Below are 9,513 nucleotides of genomic sequence, written 5' to 3' on the forward strand. Positions count from 1 at the left end.
TTCTGAGTTCAAGGCCAGCCTGGTCTACAGAGTGTGTTCCAGGACAGCCAGGACTACACAGAGAAACCCTGTCTCAACAAAACCAAATCCAAAAGAAAAATAAAAGAGAGAGAGAAGTTTAACTATCTAAACAGGCCCATATCCCATAAGGAAATAGGAGAAGTCACTAAAAAACCTCCCAACCAAAAAAAAAAAAAAAAAAAAAAAAAGCCTAGGACCAGATGTATTTAGTGCAGAATACTACCAGAACTTCAAAGAAGACCTGATACCAGTATTCCTCACATTATTCCATAAAATATAAACAGAAGGAACGCTAATTAATTTATTCTATGAAGCCGCAATTACTCTGATACCTAAACTTCGAAAGGATCCAACCAAAAAGTGAACTTCAAATGAATCTTGCTTATAAATATCAATGTAAAGACTCAATAGAATTCTTGTAAACACATCAAGAATCCAACAACACATCAAGGCTATCATTCACCATGCTCAAGTAGGCTTCATCCTAGGGATGCAAGGTTGGTTCAATATACAAAATCCATTAACATATTCACCTGTATAAACAGACTCAAAGAAAAAAATCACATGATCATCTCCTTAGATGTAGAAAAAGCATTTGACACAATACAACACTCCTTCATATTAAAAGTATTTAAGAGATCATGGGCCAGGCTGTGGTGGTGCGTTCCTGTAATCCCAGCACTCTGGAAGGCAAAGGCAGGTGGATTTCTGAGTTCAAGGGCAACCTGGTCTACAGAGTGAGGTCCAAGACCGCCAGGGCTAAAAAGAGAAACCCTGTCTCGAAAAAACCAAATCAAAAAACAAACAAACATACAAACAACAACAAAAAAAGGTCCACACCTAACCATAATAAAGCATAATAAAGATAATTTACTGTAAAATAACAGCCACTATCAAGTAAAATGGAGAAATGCTTGAAGCAATCCCACTAAAATTTGGGACAAGGCAATGAGGCCCACTCTCCCCATATCTATTTAATATAGTACTCAAAGTGCTAGCTGGAATAATAAGACAAAAAAAGAGAGATTGAAGGGATACAAATTGGCAAAGAAAAAATTAAAGGTATTGTTATTTGCAAATGATATGATAGTATACATACGCGACCACAAAAATTCTACCAGAGAACTTCTCCAGCTGATTAACAACTTCAGCAAAGTGGCCAGATATAAAATTAACTCAAATAAATTAATAGCCTTACTTTATACAAGTGATAGACAGGCTGAGAAAAATTTAGGGAAACAACTCCCTATACAATAACCACAAATAATATAAAGTATCTTAGAATAACTCTATCCAAACTAATGAAAGATATGTATGACAATAACTTCAAATCTCTGAATAAAGAAAGTGAAGATCTCAGAAAATGGAGCGATCTCCCATCCTTCTGGATTGGCTGATTTAACACAGTAAAAAATAGCCATCCTACCAAAGTCCTACTCAAATTGATGCAATCCTCAACAAAATCCAAACTCATTTCAAAAGGACATTGAAAAAGTAATTCCAAAATTCATCTGTAAAGGAAGGCAAAAAATAAGAATAGCAAAAAGTATTCTTAACAATAAAAGAGTGGCTGGGGGAATCACCAATCCCTGACCTCAAGCTCTACATCTGAGGAATATTGATAAAAACTGCATGGTACTGGTACAGAGACAGACACATTGATCAGTGGAATAGAATTGAAGACCCAGAAAAAAAACACACACACACACACTTATGCACACTTGAACTTTGACAAAGAAGACAAAAATATGCAATGGAAAAAAGAAAACATCTTCAATAAATGGTGCTCGTCTAACTGGCTGTCTGTATGTAGGAAAATGAAAATAGACCCATATATGTCACCTTGCACAAAGCTCAAAGTTCAAGTGAATCAAGAACCTCTAAATAAAACCAGATATGCTGAATCTAATAGAAGGGAAAGTGAAAAAGAGCCTTGAACTCATTGGCACAAGGGAAAACTTTCTAAACAGAACTCCAATGGCTCATGCTCTAAGATCAAGAAGGAATTGATAAATGGACCCCCATGAAACTGGAAAGGTTCTGTAAGGCACAGGACATAGTCAATAAGACAAATTGGCAACCTACAGATCCTGGGAAAAAAATCTTCACTAACCCCACATCCCATAAAGGCCAATATCCAAAATATATAAAGAACTTAAGAAGTTAACCATCAAAAAACCAAACAACTCGATCAAAAAATGGAGTATTCACAACAGAGGAATCTCAAATGGCTGAGAAGCACCAAAAGAAATGTTCCAACCTTAATGATCAGAGAAAGGCAAATCAAAAGGACTCTGAGATTCCACCTTACACCAATTAGAATGGCTAGGATCAAAACAACAGGTGATGATGTTTGTTGTTGAAGATGTGGAGAAAAAGAAACACTCCTGTATTGCTGGTGAGATTGCAAATTGTAAAACCACTCTGGAAATCAAACTAGAAGATCATCAGAAAATTGGAAATAGATCTACCTGAAGACCCAGTAATACCACTCTGGGGAATATACCCAAAAGATGCCCCACCTTGACACAGGGGTACATGTCCTACTATGTTCATAGTGGCCCTGTTTGTGATAGCTGGAAACAACCCAGATATCCCACAACAGAAAGATGGACACAGAAAATATAGTTTATTTACACAATGGACTACTACTCAGGTATTAAAAATAAGGACATCCTGAGTTTTGCAGACAAATAGATGGAACTAGAATATTTATCATCCTGGACTGGAGAGATGGCTCAGAGGTCAAGAGCACTAACTTCCAGGGGTCCTGAGTTCAATTCCTAGCAATCACAGGGTATCTCACAACCATCTATAGTGGGATCTGGTGCCCTCTTCTGGTGTGGCTGAAAACAGCAACAGTGTGCTCATATAATATAAGTAAATAATATTTTTTAAAAAAGAGAGGTTATAAAAAAAATAAAATTAAATTAAAAAAAAACTCCTGGGCATATACCCAGAGGATTCCCCACCATGTAAGAAAGATACATGCTCTACTTTGTTCACAGCAGCCCTATTTATAATTGCCAGATGCTGGAAAGAACCCAGGTATCCCTCAACAGAAGAGTGGATGCAAAAAATGTGGTATATCTACACAATGGAGTACTATTCAGCCATAAGAAACAATGAATTCATGAAATTCTTAGGCACATGCATGGAGCTGGAGAACATCATACTAAGTGAGGTAACCCAGACTCAAAAGGTGAATCATGGTATGCACTCACTAATAAGTGGATATTAACCTAGAAAACTGGAATACCCAAAACATAATCCACACATCAAATGAGGTACAAGAAGAAAAGAGGAGTGGCCCCTTGTTCTGGAAAGACTCAGTGAAGCAGTATTCGGCAAAACCTGAACGGGGAAGTGGGAAGGGGTGGCTGGGAGGACAGGGGGAGAGAAGTGGGCTCACGGGACATTCGGGGAGTGGGGGGCTAGAAAAGGGGAAATCATTTGAAATTTATAAAATTATATTGAATAACGAGAGAGAGAGAGAAAGAGAGAGAGAGAGAGAGAGAGAGAGAGAGAGAGAGAGAGAGAGAGGTTAAAAAATAGAGCCAAGCAGTGGTACTACACACCTTTAATCCCAGCACTTGGGAGGCACAGGCAGGCAGATTTCTGAGTTCGAGGCCAGCCTGGTCTCCAGAGTGAGTTCCAGGACAGCCAGGGCTACACAGAGAAACTCTGTCTCAGGAAAAAAAATGATTAGGGCTGGAGAGATGGAGGACAGCTCAGTAGTTAAGAGCACTGAGTGCTCTTCTGAAGGTCCTGAGTTCAAATCCCAACAACCACATGGTGGCTCACAATCATCCATAACATGATCTGACGCCCTCTTCTGGTGTGTCCGAAGATAGCTACAGTGTACTTACATATAATTGATACATAAATCTTTAAAATTGTTAAATAAAAAGAAGGAATATAAATAAACATACAAATAAACAATTGTCCAAAAACAGGAGGTCAATTGAACCCTCTGGGTCCTTAATCTGAAGATGCTGGGTGAAAAACCTGGGCCTTGTTTTTCTCTCTTACCTCTCTCACTCTCACCTCTCTCCTCTCTGGGCTCTCCTCCCCTCCCCCTCTCTCCACTTGGTCATGGCCAGCCTCCACTTCTTTACTCTCTCCCTCTCTCTGCCTTTCTCTGCCTCTACTACCCCATTAACTCCCATCCTCTGCCCTGAAAAAGCTCTATTCTATACCAAAAAAAAAAAAAAAAAAAAAAAAAACCAAAACCCTGGGCCTTGGTTTCTACATACCATCTGTCACAGAACTCTAAGGAACCTGGACACAAAGGCATAAAGGCTGGAAAACCTGGACATGAAGCCCACAGATGAAGGAAGCACCTCTTTGGAGTCGCTAAGATTCACTGACACTGTGTGATACCAGCATGCCTCCTTCATGCACCAGAATTCTGCATTGAGCCTAAGGGAGATGCAAATCCAGCCTTGGATATACCTTTACCACAATATTCTCCAACCTAGAACTGGGGCAAGAAACCCAAAGCAGTATATGGGCACCAAAATGCCATTGTCAAAAGTGTACAAGTGTCTCATGGGGGAGGGGCTGAATATAAGGGTGGGAAACACAAAATGGAGCATACCTTGATCTGTTTCTCTTTCATGCCAAGCCTTTGAGCCAGTGTCTTGCACTGTTCCTGGCTCACGTACTTGCTGTTTTCAAAATGTTTTCCCAGGACTAGCATTTGTTCTTTGGAAAGCACATTTCGTTTCTTCTTCTGTGTTCCTGGATCATTGGATCTTGTGACCCTAAAGCGATTTGAAAAGTCATGAGACATTGTTGACTTGGTAGACCCGAGGCACCTGGAGAATTCTGGAGGTCTGCAGGAAATTGACTGGAAAATTGGAGAATTTGTTACTGGAAAGGACAGAGCATCCTCACATCATTTGTAGGACTGGATGATGAATGGAAGTTTTAGAGAACTAGAGATCTTTATATTTCCTGGAAATGTGATCCCTTTGGGAGACCTGGTTAAACAGAAGAACCTGGGTTTTTCAGCATCTAATTGGACAGTCATGTGATTTTTTTCTTTCAGTTTGTTGATCTGGTGGATTGCATTGATGGATTTTGATATTTAGAAGCAGCTCCCTGCATCTGGTGGATGAAGATTACTTGTACATGGTGTGTAAGTTCTTTGATGTGTTCTTTTATTGGTTGACTTTGTATTTTGCTGAGTATTTTTGCATCAAGGGAAATTGATCTGAAATTTCTTTCTTAAATTGTTCTGTGGTTTAGGTATCAGGGTGACTGTTACCTCATAGAGTTACTTTGGTAATGTTCCTTTTGTGTTTTGTGCAATACTTTGAAGAGGTTTGATATTATCTCTTCTTTGAAAATCTGACAGAATTCTGTGCTAAAACTACCTTGGCCCTTAGATTTTATTCAGTTAAAAGACTGTAAATGACTACTTTTGTTTCCTTGGATAGTTTACATTGTCTTAACTTGGCAAATGGAATGTATCTAGTAAATCATCCATTTCATTTAGATTTTTCACTTATTTGGAGTGCAGACTTGTAGTGAGACCTAATGATTCTTTGAATTTCCCCAGTATCCATTGCTATCTCTCCCATTTAATTTCTGATTGTGTTCATGTGGATCCTGTCTCTGCCTTTTAGTAGTTGGCTCAGGGGTTGTCTATATTGCTGATTTTCTCCCAAGCCAGCTCTTGGATTTGATGATTCCTTGTATTGATCTCTTTGTTTCCAATTGACAATTATGCCCTGAGTTTGATTATTTTCTGCTGTTTACGCCTTTGGGCATGTTTGCTTCTCACCCCACCCCCAGGATCTTTAAATGTACACATTATTTGTTAGTATTAGAACTCTCGAGGAAAGGAAAAGAGGAGGAAGGAAAAAAAGAACTCTCTAAATTGATTTTTTTAAGATTTATTATGATACATAAGTACACTGTAGCTGTCTTCAGACAGTCCAGAAGAGGGCAACAGATCCCATTAAAGATGGTTGTGAGCCCCTCATACAGACAAAAGAGTTGGCATGGCAGATGTGGGATGGGGGGTTGTTGGAGGGGTAACTGGGAAGTGGGAAATCATTTGTGATGTAAATGAATTGGAAAGTAAGGGAAAATTGGCATTTCCTTCATGAGACTCCAGCCCAGAAGAAATTGTGGCCTCACTAGTCAGTCATTTTCTCAGGAAATGGATATATACTCACTCGGCTTCCAGGGTTCTTGACAATTACTTTCCTCTTACTATGCACCCATTCTTACAGGACGGCAGCCTGTTCAGTCTTCAACTACCTTGTTAGCTCCCTTATTCAACCATTCTTCTTCCTGGGCCTTTCACAATTTCTAAATGACCCCTCAAATACTCTGTATGTGTTGTGGTATCTACCTAGATTCCCAAAAGGCATGGAGAGCTCAAGGCTTCAGCAGTTCGGTGCCTGGGTTTCTGCTCCTAGTTTATCCCTAAGCTAAATAGTTTTAAGGGGAAAAAAAACGCTGGACAGGCGGTGGTGGCACACACCTTTAATCCCAGCACTTGGGAGGCAGAGGAAGGCAGATTTCTGAGTTGGAGGCCAGTCTGGTCTACAGAGTGAGTTCCAAGACAGCCAAGGCTACACAAAGAAACCCTGTCTCAAAAAAACAAAAAAGAAAAAAAAAACCTCAGTCATTCAAAGATGATGACAAGTTCTTGGTCTGTACCATAACCCCAGTTTCTGACTTTTTTTTCCTGGCTGATCCCAAACTCACTGGATGACTGAGGTTGACTAAATTTCTCATTCTACTGCCCAACAAATGTTGTGATTAGAGGCCAACATCCCTTGAGTGAGCTTTTACTGTACCCTTTAGTATTTCATGGTGGCATTTTGCTCTAAATGCATATTTAATTGGTTTCTTTTTATAAACCTTGTTTCCTCAGAGAACGTATTATCCTGCTTCCATGTATTGAAACCATACCTCTGTCTCTTGCTCTGTCTGTCTGTCTGTGTCTAAATCTGTCTTTCTGTCTCTGCTGGTCTCTATCTCCTTCTCTGTCTCTAGATCTGTTTCTCTTTTTGTGTCTCTGTCTTTCTCTGTGTCTTTCTCTCTGTGTCTCTGTCTCTCTCTATCTCTCATTGTGTGTGTGTGTGTGTGTTGTGTGAGTCTCTGTGTCTCTCTATACTTAATATTTTTAGGAAGAGTTTCTCTGAGTAGCTCTGGCTGTGCTCCAATATCCTCTATAGACCAAGCTTGACTCAAACTCAGAAGCAGAACTCCTTCTGCCTCCCTAGTGCTGCAAATAAAGGCCTATGCCACCACTGCCCAGGCTTTATCAACCTTCTTTGGCCTCTGCAAAGACACTGGTCCAGCAACTGCTCTTGGTATAAGCCAAAGACAAGAAAGCGTCATACTAAGCTAGACTTGACCAATGCATTTTCTAGTGAAAAGTTTCTTATCAATACTTTTGTTTCAGGTAGGGCCTGGTGTACCTTAAACTGTCCTTGAAATTGCTGTACAGTTAACAATGACCATGAGACCTCATTGCTTAGGAGCAGCAGTGGATCTTGATGAAGATGTGAGCCCATTTCCAAACACACATGTAAGACCTCCACTCTATAGTTTCACTCCAAGAGATACTATACACTTTGAGTCTCCAACTACAAGACAGTTGCATACATGCACTGCAGGCATTCACATGTAAAAATATTTAGGGAGAAAGACTGGAAAAAACATTATTTTTATTTTTCAACATGTTTTTTTTCTTTCATTTAAAGAACATATAATTCAACAATATGGAGAGAATAGTTTCCTTTGTTTTTTTTTTTTTAAACAATCCCATTATATAAACTAGTGACATGAAACTACTACAGATAGGACTGCTTAATTTCCCCAAATATACTAACACACCTCTCAAATATACTAACACACCTCTTCCTTTCTATAAAGGCCTGAATGAATCAAGGGGAGAGAGGTGTTTTATGGAATGGTGTGGTGGTATCTACAATTGTACCGATCCTCCAACTCCTCAAAGTCTTCAAGAATCCACTGCCAGAGCCCCTCAGCAGATGGACCTGAATCTTGAGCATCCTCTGTACCTTGAGTGGATGCTACCATGGCTACTGAAGCTCCAGATCCTGCTATGCCAGTCTGGACTTCAACTGCTACTGATTGACTAGAGTCACCAGCCCTAACAGGGGCATGGTCATCAAGCAGGTATTCTTGCTGACTACACCTGGCACCATCACAGGCTTGATCACGATGGCTGAAGTTGAGCTTGACCATCCCTGGCTGCAGTTGAGGTTGGAAATGGAATCCTCACCAAATGTGCCTGAACCCATGGAGTCTCCATTGGCAGAAGCAATTACAGGTAAGGAACCAGGAAGATGGGTTGGCTCAGAAACAGCTTCAGAGCTTCCATTTCTTTCTGGAGGTGCTGCTGGGATATTCTTGAGATTCTTCCACTTGGACTTAGCCCGGGTGTTCTTGAACCAGATCTGAAAAACAAAGGAGACATCAAAGGAATACCTGTGTGCCCCCAACTTGTCACTAGGTGAAGCTTCTGGATTGAAAGGAATTTCTGCAGCAATACTGCATGAGTCCACAACAGAGAAGTCTGAAGGTCTAGATCCCTAAGGGATTGTAGTAAGATAGAATGAATATGACCTGACACCAAAAGCCTAGAGAAGATTCAGTTAGTGTGTCCTGTATTGTACTATGAGCTCTGAGGTCTAGGTCTCTGAGACCCTACAGGATAATAATATTCATCCATATTCCTACCTGGGTTGAAGCAGAATGTGAGGTCCAGCTCTTGATGCATGTATATTCAACTTCCACAACTGTCCCTAACATTAAAGAGCACAGAGCTCAGGAGTCTGATAGGGGGAGGGGGGATTGGATATTTTGGCTGTCAGAGACAGCGAAGAGAGGCATACCTGGATCTCATGTGCTGTCAAACCAATCAACAATGCCAGTCCGCCCCCCCCCCTGCTCCTCCCGTTTTGGGTATGTGCACTTAGCCAAATATGTTTACAGCAGGTTCTTTTGCTCCCTGGTGTATACAGTGAGTATTTTCTGATGGTTCCTTGGAGCCCAGAGTCTCTTTTGTCGGTAACCATAATTAGGTGACAGTACCATAGGTCCCAAAGGAACCTGGAAATTAGATCTCACTGAGGATCTTGAAGGTATCTGATGATGTGGATGCACTAAGAGGCTTCTCAGAATTGGTAAACCTGGACCCATTACAGGACCTCGTTGCATTTGGATACTTGATCTTCTTGATGGACCTTGGGACTCTTGCTGATGGAGGTCTCTTTCAAGGGCACTTAGAGGCAGAGACAGGTGGATTTCTGAGTTCGAGGCCAATCTGGCCTACAGAGTGAATTCCAGGACAGCCAGTGGCACTGAGAAAAATACTGTCTCAAAACAACAAACAAAAAAATTAAAAACCCCATACTTCAGCTATGCATCTTTTGTCATTGATCTCTAGAAGACTTTTAAAGGAACTAATATTGGATTTTTCCTGTCAAAATCTATTTC

The 9,513-nt window shown here is 40.5% G+C and overlaps 1 pseudogene; it reads right to left on the reverse strand.

The window, feature by feature from the left end:
* Window positions 1-7,953: 7,953 nt before the first annotated feature.
* Window positions 7,954-9,092, reverse strand: LOC127668296 (uncharacterized; annotated as a pseudogene).
* Between the last annotated feature and the right edge of the window lie 421 nt (window positions 9,093-9,513).

Source organism: Apodemus sylvaticus, chromosome 1 (genome assembly GCF_947179515.1).
Source record: "Apodemus sylvaticus chromosome 1, mApoSyl1.1, whole genome shotgun sequence".
NCBI classification, from domain to species: domain Eukaryota; kingdom Metazoa; phylum Chordata; class Mammalia; order Rodentia; family Muridae; genus Apodemus; species Apodemus sylvaticus.